The 12,442-nt window shown below is 38.2% G+C and overlaps 1 long non-coding RNA gene across 1 annotated transcript in view; it reads left to right on the plus strand.

Annotated features, from left to right (window-relative positions):
* Positions 1-1,551: 1,551 nt before the first annotated feature.
* LOC138685444 (uncharacterized) overlaps positions 1,552-12,442 on the plus strand; it is an 80,551-nt gene continuing 69,660 nt past the window's right edge. The window contains exon 1 of the long non-coding RNA XR_011324701.1: positions 1,552-2,027. This is a non-coding gene — a long non-coding RNA (uncharacterized lncRNA). The remainder of the gene's footprint in view (positions 2,028-12,442) is intronic.

Below are 12,442 nucleotides of genomic sequence, written 5' to 3' on the forward strand. Positions count from 1 at the left end.
CATAAGTACCAGAATCTGTTTTTAAAACTGCGGAGGTAGAGCACTAATAATAACAGGTTTCTCAGCTTAAATACTATTTCCCTTCCAGCTCCACATCATACCTTAAAGAAACCCTCCCCCAACCTCACAGGAAAAAAACCCAAATCCCCCCAAAAAACTCCTTAGCAAAATATAACCCTCAGGATTTTTTTCCATTTGTAAAGTAAATCACATCGTTCTTTTATTCTGCTTTGAGAAACCTCTTTCTCAGTACATTTTTAAGTTAATGGAGATAATATTCAGGGAAGATGAACCAAGGAGTTTGCATATTTTCTATAACTAAACTTCCAAGAGACCAATTAATTTTAACTGGAATGATGGAGGGACAGTTGTGTTATTCACCTTTTCAAAGTGCAGAACAGGCCTTGCTTTTACTGAGTAGGCTCATCAAATTTACATCACCATTTAATTAAATGTTTGTAGAAATAATTGACCTCAGGAGTAAGTAATCTGGTAATAAATAGATTCCACTGTTTCTAAATAGTATTTTACTGACTCTGAGATACTATTCGTAGCCTGGTAGCTTTGCCACAAACCTCATCAGTAATTTGTTTAAATGCATATCCCATTGTAAAATTGACTGTGAATCAGAATGAAGTTTAACAGCAGAGATTTCAGAGCATTGTCCAAACCAGAAAATAACATGCATTTCTCTGAAACTTTTCTTTTCAGGGACAGATCAAAACTGAGATGAAAAACACCAGACAAACAACTTAAACCCGGATTTATTTAGTGTCTTTATGTTTTTCTATTTTTTTGACCTGCTTAAGTAATTGCTTAAAGAATTTTGTGCATATCTCAATTTGAGTTCAATAATGTTTCAAGTAAAAAGGCAGGAGCTTTTTATTAGTTTTGATGAAATACAGTGATAACCTCAAGAAACCAAAACGCACATACATTTAATGTCCTCCCTCCTCCAAACTATCGATTTATTACTCTGCTTTTGTTTAAAACCTATGAGCTAAGTTCAGAGGTGATGTGTAAAGTGTGTAATTTAGAGTCCTTTATGCTCAGTTAGTCACCTTAAGACCTACTTACACTCACTTACTAGAGTATAAGTCAGTGAAATGGAGTATAAATTGATGTGATTTACATGTGGAGGAGCTGGAAGAGTGAGAAGGTATTACCTATAGGAGGGAATAGACTTTTTATGGGCACTTTCTAATATTCAGCTGGTTTTCTTGCTACACCTCTGTACCCTGAGTAAACACATTCGCATTTGCCTGCTGAGCTCCTGTGCATTTAGTGAGACTTTCTGGGCCAAAGTCGCTGATGATATGTAAGAAGGGTGATAGAAGTTGTGTGCTGAGGAGTGAGTATAAGGTTTATAAATAAGTAAGTAAAGGCTCTGGTTCACATTCCTCTTTGTAGTTAGCTGCAAATCCAGCAGTTTTGTAGTTACTTGTCATGACTGAAGATTTTCTCATCTAAGGTGCTTGCTCTGCCTTCTCTCGGGAAGAATTTTACATCCAGTGCACGCTGCATGTTGTGCCCTGGTGCCTTGTTTGACAAGCTGGCAGGTAAGAGGTAAGCTCTGTCATGTTTTCTGTGGGATAAGAACATGCACCTGGCAGCTACCACATTGCTGTAATTTCACACTCTTACCTTGCGGTAAGTTGCTCTTTTGCCAAGTGAGCTATGTAAAGCCTTGTCAGCTCCCAGAACTGTGCCATTTGAAACATGTTTGTTGAAGCCCTACCAGTACAGAGGCAATTCCTGCAGGATAAAGAACCATGAGTCTGTTAATCTCAATTTCTACTGCCTTAAAAAACTCTGCTGATAATACACCAATTTAATCATTTAAAAAAAAATCCTGACCAAAATACTTAGCCTAAGATCATGGTTATACATAAGCAAGACTCAAGTTTAGAATGAACCTGAAGCATAATGAACATATGTGGGGAGAAAAGAGAAGGAGGAGGAGGAGTAAAGGAGATATAAACTATCCTAGTTAAGACTCTGGGAAGACTTTGTCCTGGACTCCTCTGGTAAGTTTTGCAGCATATGTCAGATAAAGTGTGAAAAACAAAACAGAAAAATCTATCCAGCTTTTGCTATGCTGGCAAAACCAGACACATTTGTTCTGGCCAAAAAATGTTTCAGCAAGTGTAGTTCATTTTGCTCAAAGAACTAACATGGGCTTTTTTTTTTTTTTTTTAATGATACATTTTTATAGAAAACCTTTACTAACTCATTTTAGTGATGTAGTTATCTATTTTAGTATACAAGATGATAAAGACATTCATATAGGTATGGTCTATATGTAAATTTTTTGTTAAGTATATTAGTATGGTATACAGGTACAGTTAAACTTTATATATGGGAAGAGTTAAGCCTTCATATTTTCCTGTGCAATATTTTTTTTTTTTTAATTTTCTTCACAGCTAAACTGTAAACAGGTAGCTAAACCACAATAAGAAAACCTACTCTGGGATTAAACTGGTATTTGAGTTGGCATTCAAATCTTGATTTACTCTAAGAAGATTTTCCAGTTCAGCCAAAAGCTTTTTCTGTGTAGGACTGAATCCAACTAATGCTTTCTAAAACTGTAGTCAAGACAAGGAAAGTCGCTTTTTGTTACATATTAGAATGATCCTATGTCCCAATATTAACTCAACCCACTTTCTATACATCTAGCTTTGTCTTAATTAGAGTTTTTGAAGGTGCTAATTAGTTCCCGCTAGCAAATAAAATAAAAATTTTCATCCTTTTCTCTTTTTTTCATTCTTTTCTGAATGAAATCTTAGAATCTCCCTTGAATTTAGGCATATGCTTTTTTCCCAGATAGTAATTTTGGTTCTAAAATTATGTACTTCAGTGTCACCCACCTCATCTATTAAGTCCTTCTTTCAATAACAAAGACATGAAGCCATCAAAGAATTTTGCCTAATTGGTGGTCACAGTTACAGCCCATTTTCAGCTCATTGTTAAACTGTACCTCACAAATAAACAAATATTTCATCCTACCTGTTTCTATTTCAAAATAGTAAACATTATATTTTAAAACAAATGTTTTAGAAGAAAAAATAAAATCCAGACAAAATACAGCATTAATTCTGAGATGAGAAATAAAAAGGAGAGTTTGCGAGATATTGTAACTTAACTGAAAATAGGGATTTATTGTGTTGCTCTTTGTTGAAAAAAGAAAGGTGAAAGTACAAGGAACTAAGAAAGAGGAAATACGCCTGCTGGCTTACATAGAATATCCCCAAAGAGGATAACAAATATGAGGTCACTTGGAGAAACTGCTGATGTTCACGTGAGCAAATCTTTATTTTAAGGGAAACTGACTCAGCAAAACAAAAAGTTACAGCAAATGTCAGTGAAACAATTTTCTATGAACCAGCAAGGCATTAGAAAGAGTTTGTATGTGTAAATGCAGCTGAGAAACCAGCACGCTGTCCCCACAGGAGCTCTTTCACTGGCTGTGATCAGCAAAACGCCTTCAACAGGGTGAGACCAGGGCCACTCGCAGGGTAGCCCTAGCTGACATAGGAGCTTGTCATAGCATAGTCACATGCGTGGAAGTGTTGATTTACCAGCACCATTCTGACATTTGGAAAGTCAGACTATGGCTGTGGTGTCATGCACAGATGTTTTGGAATTAACTAAAGGGAATATAATTATCTATGATATTTATGTGTCTCCAGTTACTGTACTATTTTGGTGTTAGCTGTAAAGCTAGGATAATGGCACTGTCCCAATGAGATACTTCTCTTGCCATGGTTCTGCTGAGTGTACAAGGAGAAGCTTTTATATTCCCTTGTCTTTCTGCATTTTTGCTTTTTATAAGATACTTGCAGACACCTCATTGTGCCCCTAAGATTCAAAATTAACACAGTAAAAGACAGAAAATAAATCAGGATGGCAGATTTTTTGAATACAGTCACTGGAGATGTAAATCCACCTTGGCACAGACTAAGACAGCGGTTGAGGAAGTGGATTCAGACTGTGAACTCTTGTAAGACAAAGACCAAAAAATACTTCATAAAGAATTTATTACCTAGATTCAGTCATTCTTCTTTTTCTTTCTCCTGTTTAATTTGATCAGTTTTCTTGGGGAATTTTGAGCTGAAATTATATCTAAATTGTAGGGTTGGGGGTTTGGGGGTCTTTTTGTTGTTTTGGTTTGGGTTTTTTTCATTTCTGTTTGGCAGACTTCAGACAGTTCAATTTGAGGATACCAGAATTCATCAAACAAAATTAAAAGCTATTTGCCAGCACCTTGATCTCCCCACACTTTTAGTAAACATCTTCAACATTTTTTTCACCAAATTCATCACTGTTGGTATCAGGCAAGGGAAGAAATATAAACCTGTGTAACTGCCTTTAAGCAGTTACCAATGCTATGTAATTTAAAGACAACAAGGTTTTGAGTGTATTAATTCATTTTCTGCTTTGTAGAAGCCTTAATAGCCTTTGCATGAGTAAATGAGGCATTTTCTTCAAACATTACCCTTACATCTAAGCAGTTCCTATAGATGTGTAAAATGTACAACATTAGCCAAATTCATCTGCTTGTTCAAGCCAAGATTCTTTTTTATAAAGGGAATGCATAGCTATTTGTAGCTGTTTATTCTATAGATGCTTATTGACTATGATCCTGACTTACTTGGGAACAGTTTTTAAAAGCTATATTGTAGTCTTAAAGACCAGATAGGTTGCTAGTGGGATTTTCAAAGGTACCTCACCTTCTTCACATTTAGGAGTTGAAATATTTTATAAAATCTGATCCCTGAGGTTTATACATTGACATAATCCCAACCTTTTATCTGTGCTCTTCTGTTTTGAAGGGCAGACTGGCATGCAAAGTTTTTGTTCGTGGGTTGCATATTTTTAGGGTGAAGAAAAATACACCTTCAATAGTTCACAAAGGCACACTAAAGTCAAGGACCCACATTCTGCTATGATTGAACGATTGTATCTTCACTGAAGTAGAAAGAGGTGCTCCAGATTGTCAGAAGTGTGAAATGAGAACAGGATCTTTCCCTAACATGCATCACTGTGAATTTTAACACCACACATATGTCTAGAATCCAAAGAAATTCATATCTATATTTGGCTTTGGAAGCATATGACATTTGAGTGAGCAGTTTTCTCAACCAAGAAGAATTAAAAATAGCAGATAAAGGTATCTAATGAAGAGCAAAATCAGATACAAATGGCATATGAATCAGTGAACAACTGAGGTTATGACCTCTTTCATTGATTCATGAATAGTTTATATCCTCTTGATCTTTATACTAAGCACAGATATTCCTGATTTTATGATTCTGCCTGCATTGAAAACAGCACATTCCCTGATCATGGACAGGTCTCTGTTGGGTCGGGTTTTTGCTACTGTGTTCATCTAACAAATTCGTATTTGCTATTATAGAATGAGAAAAAGCAATCCACAGCAGTAGTGTTAATGTTATACCTCACCACCTGTATTTCAGCTTCAGCTGTAAAGGTAGCTATTGGTATTATTAAAAGAGAAGTTTATTGAAGTAATAATTTATTAAATGCCTAGACCAGAGTCACAGCAATCCAGGAAGAGAAGTCTCTCTAAGGTCTGGTCTAATTGGTTGAGAGTGATCAGCTGGCCCACACAGAGGGAGACCTTGTGAACATTTCTTGGAGTAGAAATACTCATTGAGATCTTTAATGGAAAGCAGGAATAGTCTGTGTTTCAAAGTAAGTGAAATATTCAATGGGTCTGTCATATCCTGAGTCTCCTCCTCTCCATCTTTTTCCCTTTGTAAGATTTTGATGGTGATATTTTGGGCTTAGGCCCATGCCAGTTATGATCTTGCTGAAACTTCCTTTTTGTATCTGATATCTCAAGCAGTAAAGGAAGAGCACAGTTCCTAGACAGAGTCCCAGAGTGCTCTCCAGCTCCTTTTTCATTTTGCCTGTAATATCTGCTTGAAAGGTGCAACATGGTTCTCAGGAAAGATGCATTTTCTATAAGCATTAGCAAAGCCCATTAAAAACTCCATGGAGTATTTTTCACTTGCGCACATAGGAGAGCAATTTTTCATTGTTTGGAGTGCTCTATCTGCATTGTTTTATTAAACAATATGAAAAGAAACAATCAAACTCCATCAAAGCACTTTTGATAAAAGATCCAGGCATGTATAGAACCCCAGGCAAATCCCTCCTCTTAGGTCAGTTGCCTACTCCCTATGGGGGGGCACTGGTTTCACAAGTGGAGAGTGGTGGCAATTGGACCTTTTCTCAGTGAGGAGTAGCTGCTCTTTAACTGGACTGTCTATTGGATGAAGCTGAACAGGATCCTGAGCAACTCAGTCTTTCAAAGCTAAATCTAACTTAGATATTCTCCCTGCTTTGAGTGGGTATTGGACTAGTGGCCTCTGGATGTCCTTTCTGTCCCAAATTACTGCATGATTCTAAGACGGTATTTTGGGGTTTTTTTTGGTCCAGGTTGTGGCGCTTAAGACTGAAGTTTGTACCTCTATTTCTACAGGAAAAAAATTGTAGTCTTAAGAATAACTTCCTTAAGATAATTCTGTAACTTGCATCCTCAGGAATAACTGAGTCAATCAGTAAAAAGAGTAGGTGACACTGATCTTCAAAACATAAAGAAAGTACACTATATTTCACCATTAAAACTCCCCTCCTTATCCTTGGGATTCCCTTTTAAGACAATTAGTGGGCTAGCCAAGTAAACTGTGTCTCAAGCCATGGTTCAGAACCTCAGAAATCACAGAGTACAGCCTGGCTGTTGATGTAGCCTGGTACCCCAGAGGGCAGGCTCTGCCCTGACAACGTTGCATGGAAACCATTCATTCAGTATGCTCTCACTGTTTTCAGAGTGTATCCTGGACATCCTGGTTAAGAAGTGTCAAGTGACTTCTCTCTTTCCCTCCTTGACTCTTCAGATAGACTTGAGTGGGATAAAGTGAATGACAGTAGTAACATCTTTCATTGTCTACTTTGGATAATCATTAGTTCAGAGTTTGGCTTGACTTGGATTTGAACTCTGATTATCTCCTCTTGCTATGTTATGAGCTGCCTCAAAAAAATGACAGGATAAGCGTAAAACTCTCCTACCAAGGACAGAAGAAGATAGCTAGCACAAGGCATATGCTGTGGCAGGAACAGCTGCACTAAAAGCTGTCTCTGGGACGGAGCTAATGAGAAGTAACTCAGAGAGAGAAGGAAGAAAAACTAAAGAGATACTATACTGTTGCAGCAATAATTTTTCCAGTTATGTTTTAAAGACCAAACTGCATTAGTCATTTCACCAGTGTTTGCAGCTGGGAAAAATAGAGAAATAATACATGAGTTCCAGGAAGAAGTTAGAAATCCATTTATAAATGTATTCACTAGAATTATTCTACAAAGAACTTGTAAGCAAATGTTGAAGACTTGACACATTCATAAAACTCCTGAAAGGTTCATCTCTGTGCCCAGTGTATTTCAGATGTTATTTCTGCCTTCTGAGTACATTATCTTTATAATCTGGTTAAATAAACTGTGGCTATGAATCCAAGTTTTTATTTTGCTGGTGAGTCTTTGAGCAATACTTAGCATCACTACATGTGGTAATTACAAGCAGAGCAACATCAGCTTCTGCGTTTAGGGACAATTAAAAAGGGGATCAGTTGCAGGATACATAAACTACAGATAGATGGAAATAGTGATTCTCACTGCTCCCTTCATAGATAATGGCTCTGCTCTCAAGTCAAGTTCTTGTGATGGTGTGTAAGTGCTGAAAGAATGAAATCAGCTCAAAATTTCAGTGTAGCAAAAGCTGTATCTTGAACTTTGCTCTGAACTTCTGATCCCATAGAGATAATGCTCTTCTTAGTGCTGCTGAACTCCTAAACTATGTACAATATCCAGAGAGTCATCTCTGCACTGTCGTCTTCTTAAGAGAAAACTTTCTATTATGTGCCCATGAGTAAACAGATAGGATCTGAATATTACTTTTAAACAAAGCTTAGGAATCAGTCACTCTGCTTATTTACATATCTCTGGCTATATCCTGAAGGGCGGAAGAGAAGAAAATTGCTTAAGTACCTTTGAGGATATTGCTATTAGACACTAATGTTGCTCCTTTTGGCACAATGACATAGATAAAGAGAGATAGACAGCAAATATCAACTTATCAGGGACCTCAGCAGAGAGACATACTTATATACAACACATTTATGTAAATCATTTTGCCTCCTTGCTTTGGTTTCCCCGTCTATTAAATAGCTCTGTTTACTCTTATCTATCAGAAAGGGTCTTCTAGGGATAACCCTCATGAACTGCGCTAGCATGCATTCAACATTAGCTCACCTCCTTAGTAACAAATAATACCGTAATTTCATAATTGTGATTGCAAAAATGTGGTGAATTGACTCAAAAAATACAGTAGAGAGAGTTTTTACAGTTATTTAAAAGTATAACTTCTGAAAGTTATCTGCTTTTTCACTGCTGTTCAATCTCTTCAGGGACATGAATTTCCTAGGAAAATCCCTGTTGCTCAGACAGAGGATCATGCGATCTCATGCTGCAGATATCCTCTCTCCTCTAAGCCAAGCAATTTTAAGCCACTTACAATTCAGATCAGTTTATACTAAGGACAGTTGCTTCAGTGAACAGCTGGTTGTGTGCAGTTGTCTCAAGTCAGTTTTCTCTTTAATTTGCCTTAAAGTTCTCTCCCTTGAGATAACTTATTAATGGACTAGTGGACAAAACCCATCAGGTTCCACCACCAGTAGCCATAATTCTTAACTAAATATAGTCAGAAATAAGGATTCACTTGCCTGAAATAAAGTGTAGCACAAAACTGGTGGGACAGCAGGATAAGGTTCCAGGGACTTTACAGCATAATTCTGTTCTAGTGGATTGTTGACTTTGATGACAGCAAGGACAAGATCAGAGCTTTCATATCTTCTGAAGGGAAATTATCTTAGTAAATACAATCTTAACACAACTTTTAGGAAATGTATGTTCACTCATCTCACTCATCTTAATTTTGCTCTTTTTTGCCTGAATTTTGTTGCAAGGCTTGAAAAATATATGTATCAGGACCTTTTAAATCAAGACTAGGGGAACAGAACTCTTGCTAAGTGTTAAATAGGTGTGCCACTGGCAGAGGAGGTCTAACGGTTTGGTGCACTGGGCCCATGAAACAGAAACAAGAAGTTCCATTGGCAATTAATGAGAATTCATGACTGATTTTTAGCCTGAATATCAAGGCTATAATTACAGTCTTAGGACCTTAGTGACTTGGTAAATTAAGGCACCTCAGCTCCCTCTTTATAGATTTTTTTTTTTGCATGGCCTTTCTAGCAATTTTGGGGCATGTAATCTTCCGGGTGATGCATATCATTGTGTAAGCAATGTAAAATAAGTTCGGTTAAACAGGAAGCATGAACGACTGCACCGTGGTCATGGTTTCAGCCACCCTTGTTTTCTGTTTCCAACGTCCAGATTATACAGTCTTCCTTGACAGTTATTAAGGTTCTTTTCTCCCAGGAAAATGAAATTATACATATCAGATTTCCACTCAGGATGTGGTTTCTAAATAGCATCACCTTGCTTTTTACATAAGTAGGACTCTGGGAGTGTCTTTCTTCTGTGCTCTTTTGATATCGGTGCACTGGCTTCACTGGACTACCTTCTAATTTGTAGCAATTTTGGCGAGAAGAGATTCAGGTCTGTCATGACGGAGATTTGCATGAGCAACTCTTCATTCCACAGGCAACACTGTCATTTAACTTTTGATGGGAAAGTAGAACTCAGAGTGTCTGACCTATTTATCACTTTTTTGTTCAGTTTTTTGAGATAAAAGTGTCATATAGATGAATCGCAGACAGCAGAGTATGTGTGTTTAGTTACTGTGTCACTTTTGGTAAATCAAATAGAAAAATCTTTTGTAATCAGCTAGCCTTTAGCTTAATAACACTTTTGATAAATTGCATATATACAGTAGGTTATCAAACCCAAACATTAAAGACTTCAGTTTGACACTGCAGGAATGAATCATATGGACACAAAAGGCCAAATTTACAATTCTTTATCTGGAGTAAAGAAAAAAAAAATCATATCAGTTTCAAGACCCGCACTAATGACTGAATAACGAATTTTAGATCTGGCCTAAGGAAGTTAAAGATATGCTTGAAGCGTAACTGCTCATTACAACAGCATTTCCAATTCCTTTACCAGTGAGTTTTAGCACTCTGTGGATCATTGTTCTGTAGTTTATTGTATGGTACCGTGAAGAAAGTCCTCCTTATATTCTTTTTTTTCCCCTTCTTTTCCTAATTTACTTGCATTTGTTGTACCTTTTCAGCTTCCCCCACCCCCACCCCATGCTTGAGCTGCCACACTCCAAAATAGGTGAGTGACAACAGGTTTGACAGCCTTTGGGGTGGTGAAGGATCTGGCGGGAGCAAGCCTCCCCAGCATGCTCATCAGGTTAGTAGGGATAGTGTCATGGATGGCAGTGCCATATACTCTTGTCAGCCAAGGGTGTAAAGTGATTGCAGCCAAACCTTTCCTCACAACAAAAGGAGGAAAGACTAAAGAAACCTTCACAAGATAGCGAGTTGAAAGATTATAATGCTTTCCAATTTATAAACCAAGGCTCCCTTCAAAGCACTTTGCAAATGCGCCTGCTTCTCATTTCTGTCACTTTCACACTGTAAAGAGGCCTTACAGTCACTGTAAATATAATTTATTTGAATTTTATAGTCTTTTATGTTGCTGGAACAGCGTGCCGAGGCTTCAGCGTAAATACAAATTAAAAGCCAGCTTGTGTCATTAAGGCCTTCACTGGCCTAATTTAGAAATTCCCCTCTCGAAAGGGAGATCACGGAGGCAAAACAACTTTACAGGGTAACCCTGACTGCGCAACATTTACTTCAGTTTCCCCAGGACTCAAGCAAGTCTTCTCTTCAGCGTATGTGTGTGCGCACGCGTGTGTGTGGGCATGTGTGTGTGTGGGCACGTGTGTGTACACCTACCTCCTTCCTGTACCTTTAGGTGGCCAACAACTACAGAGACCCTCTCCAAGGAGATGACAGTAAAGCAGGTATGTCTGGCCGTTCGCTGGAAAAAGGTGGGTGGATGCTGGCCGTAATGTGGTGGCAGGCCCGGGGAAGCAGCTGTCCTTCTCAAGGTCAGCACCTCAGCAGCAGGGATCTACCAGCAATTTCAGTTTATGCTAACACGTTAAAACAAAAATACAATCTGTCCCATTTCAGTTTGCATTAAAACGTGCTCTGTTTTCCTTGCTGCAAAGGCAATAATCCTAACAACCACTGGCAGATGAGCAGGACAGAGTGAATAGTGAGCATTTACCATGTTTGTCATCCCTGTTATAACACACCACCAAACACTCAACTAAACATCCCATCGCACACCCTCATAATAGCCAGGTAAAACATGATTTTCACAAGCTCCTTTTGTCACAGGTAAAAATAATTGTAGCCTATTTAAATCTGGTAGGTGAAAGACTCAAAGCTAAGTGACATTTTCTAGGTCAGAAAGAGAATCAGCATCTGTATTTGCAATGGAGTGCCAGAGCCCTGACTTTTGTCTTGTGCTCCCGCTGCTAAATCCTATCTCGTAGAGCTGAACAGTGGTGATGAATGTGCTGTGGAATTTGCTTTGCAAAACAAATATTTAACTTTCTACAGATCATTGAAGACCTGATAAAACTCTTAAGTGTCACCTAGCTGATTTCCTTTTCTTTTTAATCGAAAAATCTCTTTATTCTTTTCATCTAAATGTAAGGTTCAAATAAAATTGGACAGGTCATTTACAGTTCTTTTCAAATATCATTCATGCACATAGGCTTCACAAAGTCAGAGTCTTCTGAATGAGACTTTGAAGGAAAAATTCCCATTAAAAGCATCAGTTATTTCAAAAGTAGGAATCACATTCATGATTATTCAAGAGGGCCAATGCTTCCTTCTCCCTTTCAGGTGTGGAGAGGCAAATGGCCAGGAACGGGGTGGGGGGTGATATGCACAGCTTCGGCAGCCTGGGCGATGCTCCCCTGCACACAGGCTTGTGGTGCAAATTCCACGGTGGGGAAGGGCAGACCAGGAGCCAAGCAAGCACTTCAGAGAGCGAGATAGCGAGACAGATAATTCGTTCCCAGCAAAGGCAGGGGAATGCCGAATGCTGGCACGAGCTGATAATTCATCCACCTCCAACCTCCAAAATGGGAGATTGAAGAGCACAAAAGGCATTCAGCATGTGACAGGAGAGGGTTGGGATTTTTTTTATTGTTTATTGTTTACAGTATCTTCTTCTGAGAATTGAAGGCTTTATGTTTGGACAGATAAGCAAGGACAGCACAGATGCTGAAAAATATATCCAAATAAAATGTTGGTAGGAAAAGCCAGTCTGAAAATGCCAGTGTGATGGAGGGATTCTGCGCATTTTACACAGG

This window comes from Haliaeetus albicilla, chromosome 5, assembly GCF_947461875.1.
Source record: "Haliaeetus albicilla chromosome 5, bHalAlb1.1, whole genome shotgun sequence".
NCBI classification, from domain to species: Eukaryota; Metazoa; Chordata; class Aves; order Accipitriformes; family Accipitridae; genus Haliaeetus; species Haliaeetus albicilla.